This window comes from Antechinus flavipes, chromosome 5, assembly GCF_016432865.1.
Source record: "Antechinus flavipes isolate AdamAnt ecotype Samford, QLD, Australia chromosome 5, AdamAnt_v2, whole genome shotgun sequence".
Lineage (NCBI taxonomy): Eukaryota > Metazoa > Chordata > Mammalia > Dasyuromorphia > Dasyuridae > Antechinus > Antechinus flavipes.
The window spans coordinates 4,401,108-4,419,890 of NC_067402.1; the positions used below are offsets into that span (position 1 = coordinate 4,401,108).

Consider the following 18,783-nt stretch of genomic DNA (forward strand, 5'->3'; position numbering starts at 1 on the left):
GAGTGTTTGGGTGGTTTTCCTCAGTGATGCTGCCGTGTCCAGATCGTCCTGAGTTTGTCGTAAATCGGACTTGAGGTTCAAACGCCCTCCTCACGCTCCCTCTGAGCCAGTTCCCAGGTCTCACCCCGGCTCCCCGGCTCATTGTAAAGGAGCCTGTGCAGAAGGAATCGGGAAATGGGAAGTCGCGCTCCTGAAGCCCCTCTTCCACAAGAAGAGGGGACAGACGGGGCAGGCGACGGGCCGTGGGGACCCCACACCTGGAGGGACTCTCCTCAGCATTGGGGCACGTGGTGGGCAGAGCCTCCTCCCAGCAGGGTTTGGCTGCTCCTCTCTGGCTGGAGAGCCTGACGAACACCTGGGAAGGGAGGACGGGAAGCTCGTTTCTTCCGGGATGCTGGAGGCGGCTTGCCGGGTTTCCCGGGACTTAGTTGGGATGGGCCCGGAGCAGATGTGTGGTCTCAGGGCCCCTCCTGGTGGTCAGCGGCTGCTACTTCACTTGGCTTTCTAAGCAGCAGGAAACCTGAGAGGCCTTTGGGCGCTTTCTGCCCCATGCGGCCTTTCTGGCACTGAGCGAAGCTGACGGCGACGGGCTTTTGTGACCATTCATTGCCCAAAGTTGGGAGCAGCCGTTCAGGCCGTTTTCAGATTGCTGTCCATGTGCTTCTATGACTGAGACCTGGTTGTATTCACTCCGGAAAAAATGACTATAAAAACCCTTGCCTTCCCTCAGTGGAGACTTCTGGGAGCTCTGAGTGGATGTGCGGTAGGAAGGAGTGTTTGGGGGAAACTTGTAGGGCTTTTTTCACTTCTTTAAGGTTGAGATTGAATCAGTCCTGCTCAGCATCTTCAGTCTTTCTTCCAAACTATCGTTCTAGATCAGGTGAACGTCATCGTGTTTTTCAGCAAGAACAAGAAGGCTTGGAATCGCATTTTTAGTTTCTGTGAAGACTTTTGCATCTTTTTTCATGTAAAATTTTAAAAACTGATTTAAAATATCAATTTAGCATTTCAGTATTTGAACTAGTTCTTCATTTATTTTCTTACTGTTTTTTGTTGCTAAAATGGGCATTTTCATATTTGCAGCGCTGACCAGGAAATGATAACGTTGATTTTGTCGGCATAAAGCTCCGAAGTGTTTGGTAATAAAAGTTCTCATGGGGCATAGTAGAGGAGATCCTGTGTCCATCTTGCTGATCTTATAAAGACACAAGATGTGGTCATTGTCTAAGGCATTGGCATGAACCAGGGAAGGAAAGTGGCAGCATAGAATAGGTGACAGAAAGCGTGTGGGACCTGGAGGCAGGAGGACCAGGCTCCTTCGGGCCTGAGACCAAAGCCCAAGACACAGGCAAGTCATTTGACCTCAGTGAGAGAGCCTCCATTCCCTCACCTGTTCTGTGCTGAGTAATAACACCCTGGCAGGGATGTGGCTCCGGGGCATAGGGCAGCATCTTCTCTGCCAGCCGTTCTGCCCGCCATCCAGGGCCGAGGAGAATTCTCACCTCCCTGAGCTCCGGCCTTTGTGGCGGACCCGTGGAAGCTGAAGAAGCTCCGGAGTTCTTGGGTCCAATCCCTTGGTCCTCCTCCCTGAAAAAGGGCTTCCCAGGCTCAAGGGATGCGGTGACCTCCCATGACGGCTTACAATGGCATCTCTGATAAGCGGTTTAGTCAAAGAAGGTTCTAGGTTCACGTCCTCCAGGACTGCTGGTGGTTTATGCTTCCAGGGTGCTGGCCACATTGAGTCTGTCTGTGGCGCCTGCAGAATTCTCCCACCCCTACGATGGGGGTGGCGATGGGTGCCTCCTGAACACCTTGGAAGAAGAAAGCACCCAGAAAATGAGTGCGGGAAGGGGGCGTCCAGCTCTCTCTCTGCAGACTTGACTCTCTGTCTGAATCGGACTTGGACTGGTGCTCATCGTCTCCCTGTTTCCCGGTCCTCGCCCTTACTTCCGATTGGCTTTCTGGACCCTTTCCTGGAGCAAGCAGGATGTGGTCCGATGCTCCTGTTCTTACCCCATTTCTTCCATCTTCTGGACAGATTTTGCCTATAGCCCCACGGAGTCTGCTGGGTTCCTGGCATTCGAGACTCTCCCTGCAGCCCTCCTTTTTCTGCCCTTTGCTTGGCTTCTCTTTCTGTTTTCACATTTCCTCCTCATAACCCCTCCCCCCCCTTTTGCCTTTACTTCCTCAATAGAATTTTAGGTCATAAGGATTTGCTTAAGCTTTGGCTCTAACCCCAAAGAGTCCGCCACCTGTCTGGAGGTGGCTCCCCAATGACGGTTAAAGTTCAGATTCTGTGTTTATTCAGTTGAGATAAAAGAAAAGCAGGGTTTTCCCCCCATGCTTTGCTGTATGTTTACTTCTTCGAGGATATGTTTTCCAATGTGAGTGTGTCTATGGATGCTCCAGCAGCATCTCCCCACCTTGAAAATGAAGGCAAAATACTTGTTTGGATCTGTTTAAATGAACACACATGGATATTTCTCTAAAATGGCTTCCTTCCAATTGGCAGTTTTGTTTTGTCTTTTCAGACCGGCCAGGGGAAGGGCTTAGACATCCGTCACGTGCACTACGGTGTGCCCGGCCTGGCTTGTGGGGGGGGGTCTCCCCAGCCTTTCATCTTGGTTTAAGATCAGTTGTGTGAAGAGCTGGGGAGTGCGCGGGACCGGCCATTAGCCCCCTGCTCTGAGATGAGCTGCCTCAGCCTGGAGACTTGATTCAGTCACTGGGCTGGGCTCCTTCCGTGGCCATAAATTGCCAATGCATGTGCATAGAATGCTCATTGAGGTCTCCAGAGAAAGGCTCCTGGATCTCCCCGCCCCCTCCCCACAATGCTTGGCGCATCCCTGAGGGATGTGTGGGCGGAGGGGGTGTGCAGCATTTGTGTTGCATTCTGCCTGGCTCCGAGAAGAGGTCAGGGCAATTTCTCAGAGGTATAACTTGCCGCAATACATTAAACAAGCAAGTTTAATTGAGCTAGGTAATGTTGGAAATTGAATGTCTGGGTTTTATTATTAAGATTTATTAAAAATATGAAATAAAAATGAATTATCTTTCAAATGTCTTTTAAAACTTAAAGCATTTAACTCGCTCATAAAATAGATTTTATCTGTATAATTTAGATGCTCATTTGGCCTTGGGCGCTTTATTTGATGTTAGGTTGAAATTTGTTTCTCAACTTGATTATGTGGATCAGAAAGCACTTTGGAGAACTTAACTGTACTGACTGCTCCGTTCCCACGTAGGATCCCGATCCAGTGGGATCCTAGCTGGGAGACTTATTCCCTGCCGCACGGCGGTCTCCTAGGAACCTTTCAGCGATTGGTTGTTTACTGCACCGGGGATGGGCACTGGGGCGGAGGGGTCGGGGCAGGTCATTTTATTGAATAGGAAGCAGCGTATTTGAGCTCCATCCGCTTCTGCCTTTTCATGTTTGACTTGGGTGGGGAAGTTTGAGCTTCACTCTTTCAAAACAGACCTCGAGGCTGCTGGCCACACTGACTCTCTCTTGGCCATGACACTTCAGGCCTGCTTTGATCTAAGCAGTGTGAGTACGTGCTTGCAAGTGGACTAAATACAGTGCTCAGAGAACAGACTGTTTCCCCCCATTCATTCATAAGCTATCCGCCTGCACCCGGAGCTTTCCATGTTGGTGCATCCATCTTCGTCCCCAGCTTTGGCCAAGTCCTGCTTGGCTGTCCAGCCCCTGGTGCTGCTGGTGTCGGTACACGGCTCCGTATTAACATATCGTAATCTAAAGTCTGGTCACCCAAGATGCAAGAATTCTTAATGTTTTCTCTGAAGGTTTCTTAAAGGTTTATGTTGCACTGTTATGTTCTAATGGGAATTAAGCTGGGTTTTTTGCTAAATGTACCTTTTGATAATGGTTACAAATGATTATTTGCTTCAGTGGTTTGAAACTCTTTAGTCTATGCTTATAGAGGTTAAATTTTTTTTATAGTCACTTTGAAAAGTTCAGGCGGTATCAGTGCATTTTATGCAGCAAATCCTTAAAGTGTGAAACAATTGAGATCTTCAGGGATGTCCTGCTCTCAGCTGAAGTCACACGAATTCAGTAATTTTCTGGAAAATCTCCCTTTCTGTCTAGTACAAAATTAAGATTCTTAATATTTGAAAGTTTACTTTTTACCGCCCCGGATTGTGGTGAAGAAAGTATTTGAAGACCTTGATCGTGCACTCCATAACCTTCCTACCCCAGAGTCCTTTGGATTCCTCCTCGTCTGATGGTGTGAGGGATCCGGGATTCTTTCAGAGCCTCCAGGAGCTTGGAATGGTCCTCAGCAGAGAACCAGCACCAGAGAGGGCTCCCCTTGTGGAAGGGGAGCTAATTCCCCTGGTTTTCACAGGTAAGGACTCACAGAGGCCCAGAGGGATCCTGCTTCTGTTGGTGAAACCACAGGTCTTTGGAGGCTGAGGAACACGGCATCCTGTGAATCATGTCAAGCCGTGGTTTCTGCGTGGCGTGGGTTCAGTGACAAACCAACTCAAGTAAACGCCATGTCTGTCAACAGACGTGGCCCAAACCAGCCTGGAATGAGAAGGAGGTCATGTGCAAGAGATGTCCAGGATCTCTCGGAGCCATGGGGTTCTCCCTCAGTTTCCCTCTGCCATTCAGTGGGAGGTTTTTTCATTTGAACCCCAGAAATCTCTAGTTTTCTTTTACCATAGCCCATGCCTGCTCCTCATCCTCTCCCCCACTTTCCACTCCAGGTACTTATGCATTTTGAGTATGAAGTGAAGTAATTGTAAGACTTGAGGATCCCAAGTTGGCACTTGATAGCCATGTTTGAGTGTTACCCATGACAGAGCAGCAGCCGGTATCGGGAGCCAGACGGTTCTTGGTCAGGATCATCAGGGTGGGATGTCCTGATGTCCCTTACTGAGAAAACATCCTGGGGCCGGGGCAAGATCTCGGCTCTTCACACAGTGTGATTGTGGCTCTTTGGGCAGTGGCCTTCTGGGCCACGCTAAGTCTGTGATCGCGTCAACAAAATCACGGAGCAGATGAGCAGGAAACAGGCGGCTGCTTCACTTTGGCCTTGTCGGAAATAGGGTTTTCAGGTTTTTTATTTTAAAAACGTGTGTAGTAGATTCTAAGCAGAAAGTGTCAGCATTGAGTAAGCGCCACCTGTGTGCCAGGCACCGTGCTAACTATGCTAGGGATATGCTGAAGAACAGCAGCCATCCCTACGCTCGAGATGCTCACAATCTAATGGGGAGACACCGTGTAAACAGCTGGTTATGAGCAAGAGATGGAAAAGATGGGGAGAAAATCAGCAGAAGGAAAGCCCTGGAATTAAGGGGTTGGGGAAGAAGGTGGGCATGGGGAACATCCAGAGATGATGCCCGGAGCCTGGAGGAGAAGGGGCCAAGGTCATCGGATCAAAGAGTTAGGTGGCAAGCTGTGGGGGGCAGAGGTCAAGCATGAACACCAAACAGGGACCCAGACTGTACCGAATTGGGCGTGTTTTTATGGTTATCCCGGGGTTTCTGATTCAGATAGAAACTGATCCCTGTCCACGTATTGGCCATTGATGTTACCTGTCTTTTTTACTTATTTTGTTAAACATTCTCTAGTTCTGTTTCAGTCTGTTTTGGGCCAACACCAGGCTCGTATGTGATTTTTAAATGTGTGATTTTGGACTGTCTCTATCTGTGAGCAGAGCTACGCTCCCGGAGACTGGCCAAGAACAGAGGAGAGGGAACGCCTGGCTAGGACGCTGCTTTAGGAGGGGGTACCGGAGCTGGACAGGCTATTCTTAGCTGCAGTGAAATGGCAAAGGAGGAGATAAATGGGGAGATGTAAGAGGAAAAATCTATAGGATTTAGTGACTAATTGGATGTGCAGACAGATCAAAGAGTCTACCTCCCTGGACGTTTCTAGCCTGAGTTCCTGGTGTCAGTGAATGAATAAATGAATAATGAATGAATGAATTACAGAGGAAGAGTATGAATATACATATGCTAAGCATGAGATGAAGATGTGCTAAGGATAAAAAAAATTTTTTAAATGCTTACTGTATGCTAAGTACTTGGGGTACAAAAACAGAAAATGAGACAGATCCTGTGATTAAGGAGCTTCCCAGCAGCCACTGGACTTTGTGCTCTTCCTTATCATCAGCTTGTTTTGCATCACATCAGGCCCAGTCCATTTTCCCAAGCTCTGTCCTCTGGATACCCCTCAAACAGCTGGCTACCCTTTCCCCAAAGGTGCTTCTTTTCTCCTACTTATGACATTCCCAGCTCTCTCACTCAGCCCCCAGAGCCTGGAAGACTAGCATTTGGGTTCTTGGCCCACGTGCTCTTTGTGGTTTTTTCTGTGCTCCTTGTAGTCTCTCTTTTGTCTGAATGAATCAGGCCGCACAGCCTGGTCGTTGGGCTTGACCATTTGGGGAACTGCCCTGTTACTTTTGAGACACTTTCCTTGTCAGCCGAGTAGAGCTCCCATTGGTATCTGGCTGACCGGTGCCAGATGGACGCCCTCGGCGTGGCATGGGAGCGTCCCACCATCCTTAGCGCTGCCACCATTACGAGAGTTAGCCGCCGCCGCCCTGCTGAGACCCGATCTCACGTGGCACTTTCTCCCTAAGAACCGTGGAGTGAGGCAGTCATGACCGTTTGCAGACCTCGAAACGTGTCTGGGATCCCACAGCCAGAAGCGCCCCGGGGCAGCATTCAAGCCCAGGTGCCCGACCTGGCTCACTTGCACTCGAGAAGCTCATAGGCTCCTCCGGGAACTTGTGGAAAATCAGCATCTTCAGGAGTAAGTTAGGAGGGGTCCAAGCATTTCCTTCAGACAGTCCCGCTCCCGCCCTGCCTTTGACCTTCTGTGTGCTGCAAGCTCAGACAAAGACATCTAATGAACCCTCCAGAAGCTGTTTCAGCACGGCATCCCTTTCTGCCAAATGGCTCCATTTTGAATGCAGCCCTGAGTGAGCCTCCGGGGGCTCTCAGCCCCAGAATCCTCTCTCCTTTTAGCTTCCTAGAAACAAGCTTATTTGGACCCATCATTTCCAGTGTCCTCTCAGTGGCTAATAGTGAGTTATGGAGGGAAAATGTAATTGCTCAGCACATGAAATTTCTAGGCAGAGGTTTGGGGTTTTATTTTTTAAAGTGTTTTTTAATGATTTCTAAAACCCTTTATGAGAGAAATGACAATAATTAAAGGGTGAAAAATAGGATCTATTAGGAGCGGATTATTTAGCTCAAAGAATAGAAGCAGTGAGGAGTGCTAAAGGAACTGGTGGCTTATTACGGAGAGGATGTGGCCGTGGCCAAGGGCTTTGCCATCTTGAAGGCAAAACTCAGAACTGCTGGGAAGTTGTGGTAGAATTTAATCAGGGGTCTACAAGTTGGGGTTCATGAATTGCCTTTGTGTTGGTTTGTATTTTGATGATCCTTTTTCACTATTGACTTCATTTTATGCATTTAAGAAAAAGTTATTCTGAAAAGAGGTCCATGGCTTCACCACACTGACCAAAGATTAAGGACTCCCGGGGTGGGTGTAAGAAACAGCATGTAGAGTCCTAGAGCGGAAGCCTGAAGCTGGAGTCCCTCAGCAAACTTCCAAACCGCAGCCCTCCCCAATGTTTCCAGCAGCATCCTGGGAGGCGGCCCCTCCCCAGAGGCCACACCCACTGCCTTGGCTTTCTCAGTCAGAAGTCTTGGGTGATCTCCTCTCTGCCATCCTATGCAAGGGAATCCAGACGTTTTCATTTTCCAGGCTACCATTGAGTATTATTCTAATCCATAAAAGTGAAGGGAAAGGCAGATTGTGTTTCTCCACCCCCTGTGCTTCTGGTCTCCCCTTCATCAGGCCAGCACTGAGCTCTGTAGGTTCTTCCTGGGGTGCCTGCCATCCTGGCCCCTGCCCTTCCTTAGGGGCCCATCTCCTGAGCTCGTCCCACATATTCTGGCAATGTTGCTTCCAGCTGAATCTCCCCCAATGCGGAACTGTGCCCCTCTCAGCAGCCTGTGAAGGCAACCGTTGGTGGTTGCCAGGGAAGGCCGAGCTTCTTCACCTTGTGCTGTGGCTGCCCCAGCACCCAGCTCCCTCCCAAGGAAATGCCCTGTGGGTCGCCCTTATATGAGTCGGGATCCCTTGGGTAGCCTGGTTTTTAAATGCATTCAGTAGAATACATTGGATTAAGAAGAAAGCCTTTTAATTGAAGTACAGTGATTTAAATTCAAAACCAATACACATCTTCCAGGTTAAGCAGCCTTGCCGCAGACCTCCAGCTTGTTTCTCCCTGCTTTGCCCCCGTCTGGCCTGCACTGCTCTGGGTTTATTGCGCTCTTTCTCTGTCTTCCAGGCCACGTAGCCGGGGTAAGGCCCGTGGGTGTCCCTACTGGCCGGCGAGGCGGGAGTGAGAGCTCCATCAGCAGTTGGTTGGGCTTCAGGAGTCTGTGGGTGTTGTGGGAGCCCACCCGCAGCTGAAACTTCACTTTTGCTGAGTGGCACTTAAGTAACACCAGGCCTTTGTGGGGGGGAGGTTGGTTGGGTTTGCCTTGAGTGTGCCTGAGGCTGTTTGTTGATACAGCACGGCACATCTGAAAGATTTTTTTCTCCCAAGTAGGAGCGAATGTGCAACGTAAATAAAAATCTCTGAAAGACAGGACAAAAGAAAGCATTCCTTCAGCAAGTTTCCAGTCGCTTCTTCCCTCAGAACGGGCTATTTGCAATCCCAAGTTGATTCAGCGTTCCTGTTGTCAACATCGCGCAGTAACTAGGAGGCGACCAGATGCTTGTGCAGACAGAGCTTTCCTCGGCTCTGGAGAGCGTGAAGGGGCTTGCGGAAGTCACCCAAACCCTGGCGGGCCTGGCTGCCTGTGGGCACGCTGACTCTGGCCACGGGTGGGCCCATCCCCGCCTGCCCCGGAAGCCTAGCTTTAGGACGTCTCCTCCCGTCCACTCCCTGCTGGCCCTGCGTGGTCCCGTGATCTCATGTGGTCCCGTGACCTCACGTGAGCCCGGGGTCCTCCTCTGTCAAACAGGGCATTGGTGGAGCTGCTGGGAGGAAAGAACAGGGTAAGCTCCAGGCCTTCTGTAACTGCAAAGTATTTTAAAATGCAAATATGCTGAGTGGGCCATAGGTCTGGACACATGGGACACGTGTGAATTAGCACCCAGGTTTTATGTGAGAGAGCTTGGCCTCTGGGGCTGGTCAAAATCCCTGGCAGGTACCATTGGTCCAAAGACAGAATCCCACTCAGGGCCTTTCCCTCAGAGCCCAGGTTCCAAATGGAAAGAAGGTCTTAATTTGATAGCAAGTGAAAAATTTTATGTGTCAGCCTTTTTTTATTTGTAGTTTTAAACTCTCTTTATGGGAAATAGATAGTAGGTTCTTCACTGGACTCGGTGAACATCCCGGCCTGTCAGCTGGGGTCACTGAGTTAAACGAGCTTGTACTGCTCACGTCGGCTCCCGTGGCTGATTTGTCTGGACTCATCCTTCTCTCGGGAAGTTGCTAGCCATGGCCAGAGTTAGGGAACGCAAACACGCAGTGAGGAGTAGCCGTAGTCTTTGCTTAACGCAGACTCTCTCCTTTATCTTTCTTGCTTGTGGACTTGATCATTTAAGGTCTTTGGGACAAATAGTCTCTCCCGTGTAGCCCAGAAGGGGAAGTTTGGGCATCTGTGGGCAGAGTTTGCTGCTTTTCCTGGGTGGAAGGAGGAGAGGGCCCGCTCCCGGCATTGCCTTTACATCTGCTCCCCACCTCGGGGCTTTTAGAAGTTCCTTAGTAGCAGAAAGCATCCTTGCTCTCCCACAGTTTCTGGGAGATTGCTCTTTGTTTCTTATCTGGTCAGTCCATGGACAAGTCTTGATGAGATGCTGCCTTGCTCTCCCACAGTTTCTGGAAGATTGCTCTTTGTTTCTTATTGGGTCAGTCCATGGACAAGTCTTGATGAGATGCTGCCTTGCTCTCCCACAGTTTCTGGAAGATTGCTCTTTGTTTCTTATCGGGTCAGTCCATGGACAAGTCTTGATGAAATGCTGCCTGGGAGTTCGACACTGCTCTGGGGCTGCCAAGAGAAGGCCTAGCAGTGCCCATCCTCTCTAGAGGGGAGGAAGTGTTCCCAAAAGTCACACGGAAGGGAACTCAGTCATCTGGGAAATTGGGGGGGCGCAATCCAGAATGTTATGGTTGAAATGTGCATTGTGAATGTAGTTAGAAGATCTCTTTTCAGGAATCTTTCTGCTTCTTTCATCTATTTTAGGAGTTTTGGAAGGCCATAATCTCTTATTCTAAGGCAGAAGTGTCTTTTAGAGCTGGAGTTTCATCTGAGCTGCAGAAGGGACAGCTAGAGTCAAAAAGATCCAAGTTCAAATGTGGCCTCAGACACTTACTACCTGGACAAGTCACTTAACCATTTTTGCTTCAGTAAGGAAGAGCGGAGAAGAAAATGGCAGCCCACTGCAGTGTCTTTGCCAAGAGAACCCCAAATGGACACACAAAGAGTTGGGCCAAGGGAACAACTAGACCCAGCATAACTACTCCAGACAATACCAAGCAGAACTTAGAAAAGCCATACAAGTTTCAGTGAGTAGAGACATTGGCGAGAGAATATCATTTGGAACATTTGGTGACTCCCTTCCGCTTCCTCAAGCCTAAGGGGGCTGACCCTTGTGGAAATCTCTCACGGTTTGTCCCATGTGCTTGACCGCTAACCTGGCAATGGGTTTCCCCTAAACTCCAGGCAGTTTTTATGCATTGACACTTTGACAGAAGTGGCTGTCTGCCCTTCAAGTTTTTTTTTCGTAAACATTCCCAGAAGGCTTTTCACCAGTGCTGTGCTCATTCCCATTTTCTTGAGAGTCTTCAGATGTTCTGGAGCTCCTGATTTCAAATAAAGTTTGTTCCTTGACTTTGAAGAGCACAGCCTTCCAGTGAACTCTCCTACAGACACATGGCCATTCCAAGACTTTTACTTCATGCATAAGGATACTTCAGTTGGGGTGGTGATGAATGTAGGGGAGATCTTTCAGGTTGAGATAGTGCCAAACCCTGGAAAATTGCTTATCTCTCCCTAGCACAGAGGTCCAGAAGGTTTCATGGAAGAGATGAGATTTCAGAATGATCACGGAAAGCACAGAAAATTTCATGGAGGAGATGAGATTTCAGGATAAATCATGGAAGGGTTCAGAAGTAAAACCACTTACCTCATTGAATTAAGCCAGCAAAGCTCTAGAAATAGCAAAGGACAACTCTCTTCATTGAACTCTCTCTGTAAATGCAGTTTAAAGACGGCTATTTTTCCAATACACCTGTGCCTTTTTAAAAAAAATTTGTTCTCAGTAGCTATAAATTAAACTCCTTTAATTGAACCATTGGAACACTTTATTTTTTTTTCATGATTAAGTTCCAGTTCATTCTTTAGTGAATTTAATTTAGAATCAAATTAAAATATTAACCTAACAATGTATGAACATCTAATGGTTACAGGCACTTTTTTGCCCCATTACTGGCTTTTTAGAGTTGATATTGCTGTTGGGAAACTCAGGTTTTCTTTGTGATGTAGTTTGTCAAGCAGAAGTCTGATGGACTTCATTTGGTCAGGCAGAATCGAGAGCTTCTGAAAGCACAGTCTTGTTGTCAGCGTTCAGTTCCATGGGATGGAGGAGTCAGGATTCTACTTCTAAAAGCCCCGAGGTGGGGAGCAGATGTAAAGGCAATGCTGGGAGCGGGCCCTCTCCTTCTTCCACCAAACTTTAGGTGAACCAGGAAAAAACCAAGGGATATCCTTGGACTGGGAGATTGAGGAGTATGATGAATGAAAACCCTGTGAGAGAGACAGAGTTTCTGGATAATTAATAATCAATTTATTAATTAGACTAGCCAGCAGTCAGGAAATTGGTGGCCATTGGTTTCTGTTGGTAACCAAAAAAGCCCAAGGGAGTCTCAGACACTTTACAGACCTTTGGAAAGGGAATTCCCCAGACATCTAATGAGGTTAAAAGTCCTCCGCTCTTCCTGCCGAGAACATGTTTTGTTCATGAGACTCGGCTGCCTTCAGCACTCTGGACAGGGGAATCCATCTCCGTCTAAGCCTCTGGTTTTTTCCTTCATAAGCTGGCTCACCCTAAACTCTAATGGAGCAGGTCAAGGACCGGTGTTCCTTCTCTCAGGGGAAGGGATCTTCCAGACTGGACTCAGTTTATATTAAACAGAAATGAGCCTTCTTTTTTGACAATAATGTATGTTGAGGACTAAGAGCAATCTCCTCCACTCAAGCCAGGCCTCTCTGAGGCAGATTGACCTTAACAGGAGTTAGGCCTTTGCAGAAAATGAAGGGAAAAGGGTGTACCACAGTTAATAATTAGTTATTAATAGAATGACATTAATTTCTCTCAGGAACATTTTACTGTGGCAGTGACTAGAATAAAAACATACAGAGCCCATCTTTTCTTCCTGATGCAGAGAGCTGCCAGAGAGACAAATGCCTCATTCTGAACCCACTTTCTGTTCTTCTGCTAGGGAGAAAGCCTCACGTGAGCATCCTCTATGGTTATTCAAAACCTGTGAGTTTCTCAGCATATGGAAGAGGTCCACACCTCCCTTCCTCTTCCTCAGGGGCTCTCAAGGCCTCAGCCAATGTGCTGCCCATCCCCGGCACCTAAAGGGCTATGGCAGCGGGGGGAGGTGGGCTGCCAGAGCTGGCCCTCCACCTCCATCTTCCTTTCCCAAGGTTCCTCCCTTTACAAAGAATGTTTCTGGGATCATTTTAGCCATCTTTTCACTATTGAATCATACATAATTGGACTGTACCAAGTTATATTTAATTTATGGATTATTAATTTGGGTTGTGAGTCCCATGATTTACAAAATAGAGTAATTCCTTTGTCGGATCAAAGGCATTGGAGTTGAGGAAGGGCACGGGGAAGCCTGGAAGGGCTTCCTCCGCAGGATCAGAAGCGGCTATAAGTCGAGTCTCCAGCTTTGCTTAAACTGTTCTTCCATAAGGGGAAGAAATTTCAGCCAGTCTGGAGTCCCTGAAAGCAGAGAACAGACTTTGGGAGGACTTTAAGTCCAGCTGTCTGATGGGGGCCCATCGACAGGAAGGCATCCTTGTAAAGTGTCCCGGGTGGAATTCTGCCCCGTTTCCAGGTGCTTGTCTGGACGTTGCCTTTTCAAGTCTCTGCCCTTCAGGCCACTTGGCCGCTTTAGCTGGTAGTTGGAAGGTATTTAATACATGAGTTGCCATCATTTGCATTATGTGAGAAGATTAACTTTACAAGCTCTGCTATTAATCTGAGTAGCTCTACATATTGACCTATGAAAGAGCATAATTAAGTTAGCCTAATTAAGTTAATTAATTGTCACACTCTGATGAGTTTAGTATTGAGAGGAAATTAAATGCAAATAGAAATGTGGAGCCATTGGTTTGAAATCATATTTAAAGGACTTTACAAAGATACGTTATATTCAGATGAAGACTGTATCTATCTATTGTATAGTAGCTAAAGTGGAGTCAGTCAGACGTATTCAGAATGAAAGAGACCTAGAGGAGTCGGCCTTGTTGCTAGGAATCCAGATTTGATTCTGAGCATAGAGACAAAGAGCTTATTTCACAAGGAAAGTGCTTAGTGATTGATTGCATTTTCCATATAGAAAAGTTAAATTTGGAGAGTTTGTCTCATTGCCAGATGATCCCTGAGAAGCCACGATGTCTCGGGGAGTAAACCTGACGGTAATGAGCTAATGAAGAACTGGTGGTCTCTTTGGCTCCTGCGCCTTCTGCCAGGGTGGCGTTGCTCTGGTTCCTAGGGATGGGAATGCCAAAGAAGTGGGGAGATGGTGAGAGAGCTCCCAGCTGCACTTCCTGAGTCCCAAGCCCCTATCCTGGGGGAACAGTATCTTTGTGGGGTTTTTAAAGTTTTTTACTTTCAAAACATGCATGGACAATTTTCAACATTTACCCTGGCAAAGTCTTATCTTCCCTGCCCCTAGGTGGCAAGTATTTCAATATATGGATCAGTGTCTATTTTTTTTTATTAAAAATGTTTTATTTTCAAAACATATGCATAGATAATTTTCAACATTCACCCTTGCAAAGCCTTGTGTTCCAATTTTTTTCCCTCCCTTTCCCCCAACCCCTCCCGTAGAAGTAATTCAGTATATGGGACAATATCTTTGGGTATCGAAAGATCTTGGAGAACTGGAGAAATGCGAATGGAGTCGGAAGCTGTAATTTCCCTTCAGTTCCTGCCAAGCTCAAGAACATGCTGTTTCTGGGAGGATCAGTGGGCATTTCGAAAGGGAGGCTGTGGCAGCCACACGAAGCTTGGTCTGGGATGTTATTTCCTTGTTTGAGAGAATTGCTAGGCAGATGCATCATTCGGCACATCAGCGCATCCCCCAGCCAGTCTCCAAGCTGGGAAGACTTGGGGTTAGCATCCTAAGACTCCCTTGATTGAGGCAAGGTTCTTAGCTTGCTGACATTTCAGAGAATGGTCAGTCTGGACCGGTAGAAAACATTTTCTCAACTCGGGGGGGGTGGTTCTCTCGCCAGTCTCAATCCCTGGAGACACTGAACTAGAAGGGAGAGTTTATAGAGCTGAAACAAAGCTTTTGATGGGCCCTGAAGATATTTACGTTCAGAGAAAGAACAGTGAGCTTCATGTTGGGTCCATGTGGAGGATGACTCTGAGAGATTGTTATCTCATCTTGCCTGGACCAAACCTCTTCTTTTTTTTTCTCCACCTCCTGAGGCACCCTGGTAGAAAGCCCTCCCCTTACTCTCTGCTGCTTATACCTCATTCCTTGAATCCCTCAGGTTGACAAGACCAGTGGCACAATTAGCTGCAGATCCAGTCACTTGAAAGGTCTTGCCCTTTTCCCCTTCGAATCTCTTGGCTGGAGTCCTAGTTCCCCTGTCACAGTCATGACTAACCTTCCCTCCTGTTTGAGTGGACACTTGTTCTCTCCCTCAAAGCCCTGCCCTCCTGATCCACTGTCCGCTTCGCCGCCAGCTCATCGGCTCCATCCAAAAGCCGGCCTCAGCCCTTGGCCTCTAAAGCTTTCCCCCATCTTCCTTTTCCTCCACACTTCCCTCAATCCAAACCGGCCTGTTTACCATTACTCACACAAAGCACTTGGGCTTCTCTCTCCAGGCCTTTCCACTGACTGCGCTACTGACTTCTAGACTGACTTCCTTCCAGACATGTCCTGAGAGATGCCTTTTAGGGGAAGTCTTTCTGATCCCTCGCACCATTGGTGCCGGGAATCGCCCTCAGAATGTGAGCTCCTAGAGGTTAGATGTGATTGCTTTAGTCTTTGTATTCTCAGTACCAAGCTCGATGTGTGTCATACGGTCGGAGCTGGGAAGTGCTTATTGATTGGTTGGTTGAGAATCTTTCCAAGGTAGCCTTGTGCCATTGGACTTTTTTTTATCATTGACTTTGATAAAAGCCTAAATGGCATGCTAATTTGACATTCAGTGCCCCAGAGCTGGGGAATGATAGGGCCATGGGATGGAGGAGTCAGGATTCCAAACCTTTGTGCTGTGCAAGAACATTTCCTGAATCTTAAAGCAACCTTGCATAGGGTCAGTGCAAAGTCTTCATATGGGTTTAAAAGAACCACTTCCCCAAGTACTGCTACAAACTTTGTTTAAGCCACTTATTGGATCTGGAAGCCCAAAAAGCAGCTCTTGAGCTCTGGCTGGAATAAAAGGAGGAGTCCTGTCCTCCATGCCCTGGTTGGACCATCTGCAATATTGGGTTCAGTTCTGACTGGTTACCACCAAGGTTGTTGACTATATGGAGACTATCCAGAGGAAGGCAGTCAGCACGATGAAGGAGCTGGATTCATGCCATGAAAAGGCGGTGGAAAGACCTTGTCCAGGCTACTCAGTCCCTGCACTCAAGTAACCTCTGTGTCTGTAGAGGAGAGATTGTGTGTGTGTGTGTATGTGTGTGTGTGTGCGCACGCAGGATACAGAATAGATACAACACACTTAATCCAAGATTACAGTGATGGCCTGTGAAGCTGGGGGAATCACGAAAGCATCATGTAGAAGAAGATAATCTTGAGCCATGTCTGCCACGTGCTGAGTCTTTATGGGAAGTCTTCTATATTCAGATTTGGTTGAGATTAAATGAGATCACTGGTAACTGAATTTCTGTGGACTTTTTTTTAAGTTTTGTTTATTTGAAGGATTCAGAACTAAAGATAAATACTAACATTTTATTTAGCCACAAGTAGACTAAATTTGTGTTTACGTGAGGAAAGTGAAGAGGAATTATCTAAAGGATTTAATCCATGTAAATGTCATATTTGGATAAAATAGTGACTCTCTGAAGCCCAGCTTTGTTTTTGTTGTTATTCCTTAGTTTCCATGTGGCCTCTTTTAACACTATATTAGATGGGGATGAAAAACTATATATTTTTAAAATACTGGTGCATTTCAGATGGAAGACTGTTACCTATCTCTATCCTGCACCCCGCCCCAGCCCTCACCCCTGGTTTATGAAAGCAAAGGAGCACAATTCAACCCACCGAAGGGAGGAGGAGACAATGAGTAAAGCCTTCCCTTGGTGACATAGTGGAAGGTGTTACTTTGGTGGGGTCCCTCTGAAGAATGGAGGCCTCCATTGCTGTGTTTATACCATATCTAAATCTCACCGTAATTCCTGCCTCCAACATCTGGTGAGGTTGAAATGCATACTCTTAGAAAAATCAGAAATTTAAAAAAAAACACAAAAAATAAGGATATTGTAAATCCACCCTCTGGGATACCCATGTGACTGATCAATTTTGTCCGGACTTGGTTATAAATGCCAAAAGTGAGTCCTCCTCTTGTGAGATGTCTTGTAAATGGGTAAATAATCCCAAGTCTTCCCAGCTTGGAGATCATTGTAAATGGCAATGTACAAATGCATTGCAAATGCAGGGTAGACTGTTTATTCCGCTTTTCTTGCAAAATTGGTAAGTAGATAGTGAGATGTTTCAGCCCCTTAGCTTTAGAGTCTGTCAGTTTGGTTCAGGGCTGTTGGTAAAGAGCCTCCTTGAGAAGCCCTGAAGCAGAAGGAGTTAAGAGAGGGGAAAGCTCCCTCTGACAGAGTTCTGTGCCTTTACCAAGCTAACTGGCGGTGATTGGTCGCTAGAGGACCTCCATCTCCATGACCTCCCAGCCTCAGCTCCTGCCTCCTCCTCTCTGGCGGACTGGAGCTCGGCCACACCTTGGAGAAGAACAAGCAAGGGGGCCTTGCTCTGGGTTTTCCCATTTCTTGTGCATCTTGACAGACTTAGTCAGACTGACTGCCTCAATGATTCTTGCTCCCGAGCTCCTGCTTCCTAGAGGATACATACAATACTTCCCGTTGGTAATGTGCATTAAGTCAGCCTGCTTAAACCTACTGGATCGCTATTTCTTGAGTTCTGTGGTCATTCTGGGTTTCCATGGCTCCCAGCTGTGTAGCATCTCTGGAGACTGTTCCATGGATGGTGTTTTTTGTTGGGCTGCAGCTCCTCACATATTCTCTTCCTTAGTTTTGGACCCAGAGCCATTTCCATCTGTATGTAGCGTCTCTCTTGAACTGCCCAGGCAGTTGCCTTGCATAGACTCAGGAATGGGTTTTTCGCATCTGTTTGTTATTTAGTTTTCCTGTGTAAAAGTGCAGCCCTCAGTGTGTCTGTTTCCATCACTCGACTGATGATATTGCATATGGTAGCCCTTTTTTCTTTTCAAATAGGACGCTTTTAGTCTTAAGAGTAAAGTTTGTGAGTAAATGAGATTTGTGTTGTAGAAGGCAGGGACTCAATATTTCCACTCTAAGTGAGAGATGCCTGTGTCCGACATCCTTGTTAAATTATGAGATTCTGATTGCCTTAATTAGTCTTGATAGTAAAGTTCTAACAACTCTGGTGTCAATTTTGATTTTTCTTCCTCTGGACTTATCAAATGGTAAGAGATTCAGTTCACCGATCACTAAATATTTGCTGTAGACAGACTTTATTCTAAGTCCGGGGAAAGGAGAAGAGGGATATACAAAGTTTGGGTTCGATCTGGTCTCATTTAAAGGGCACCATTTCTTTTTTTTATTCTTTCTTTGCTCTTTTCTGATCTGTAAATCGTCTGCTGGCATGGGCAGATGGCTACTATTATTTTTTGTACGCATATTTTGTAATTATGCATTAAGATTGAAAGCATTAGGAAAGGTGAATTAAATCATTTCCTTGAACAAATAGCACTGGTTAATAAGAAACATATGCAAAAGCTCACATGCATGAAAACCTTGTTTGCTGTCATCAACACTTATTCAAATAAGAATTATTGAGTCTTTTTTTCCTCTGAATTGTAGCGCAGACAGCAATGTTGAATTTACTGTCGCCTCCTACTACTGAGCCAAAAATACACCTCATCTCAAAGATCTGACCTTACTGAATTTGTATTTACTCAGTAACCTCAGGTATCTTCAAATACATAATGGACTGAAACCCTGGGTGTCCTTTACTGTTAAAACTGTAAGTACCGACGTACCTAACAATTATTCATCCTCCCGTAGTGGGTCGTTTTTATCTGTGTCCTGTGTCCTCTATATTTAGAATAAATATTTATGTTTTCTCATTTTTCTGAAGTTGGAGATATAGGAGAATAGGTTTGAGGTGTCAAGTGTAATTCATTGCTTGGTAAGAAAGACCTTACACTGTTATTGTGTGGGAGAAAAAACTACCTAAATCATTTCAGCAGTAAGCTTATAACCCAGATATCATCAGCATTTTACTTCTTGAGAATATCTGTCATGAATTACAGGAGGGC

The 18,783-nt window shown here is 46.7% G+C and overlaps 1 protein-coding gene across 1 annotated transcript in view; it reads left to right on the forward strand.

Moving 5' to 3' along the window:
- PHF14 (PHD finger protein 14) overlaps window positions 1-18,783 on the forward strand; it is a 139,223-nt gene that overhangs the window by 104,241 nt on the left and 16,199 nt on the right. The window lies entirely within an intron of this gene.